This window comes from Myotis davidii, unplaced genomic scaffold (assembly GCF_000327345.1).
Source record: "Myotis davidii unplaced genomic scaffold, ASM32734v1 scaffold514, whole genome shotgun sequence".
Classification (NCBI taxonomy): domain Eukaryota; kingdom Metazoa; phylum Chordata; class Mammalia; order Chiroptera; family Vespertilionidae; genus Myotis; species Myotis davidii.
In genome coordinates, this window is record NW_006286236.1 from 1,443,548 (window position 1) to 1,443,747 (window position 200).

The following is a 200-nucleotide window of genomic DNA, read 5'->3' on the forward strand; positions in this document are numbered from 1 at the left end:
CTTCTCCTTCCTCTAAGCTCTGGGAGCCCAGGAGAGCGCTCATTTTAGGGTTCGGGAGAGGAGTAAAAAGAGGAAAGGCGCTCCCCCCAGCTCTGCCCTGGCCTCGCTGCCCGCTGCCGGGAGGGGAGGGAGGACTCTGGCCCGCGCCCCCCTCCTGGCCGGCCGCCCTGCCTGCCCGGGTGCGCGCGGAGCGGGAGGCG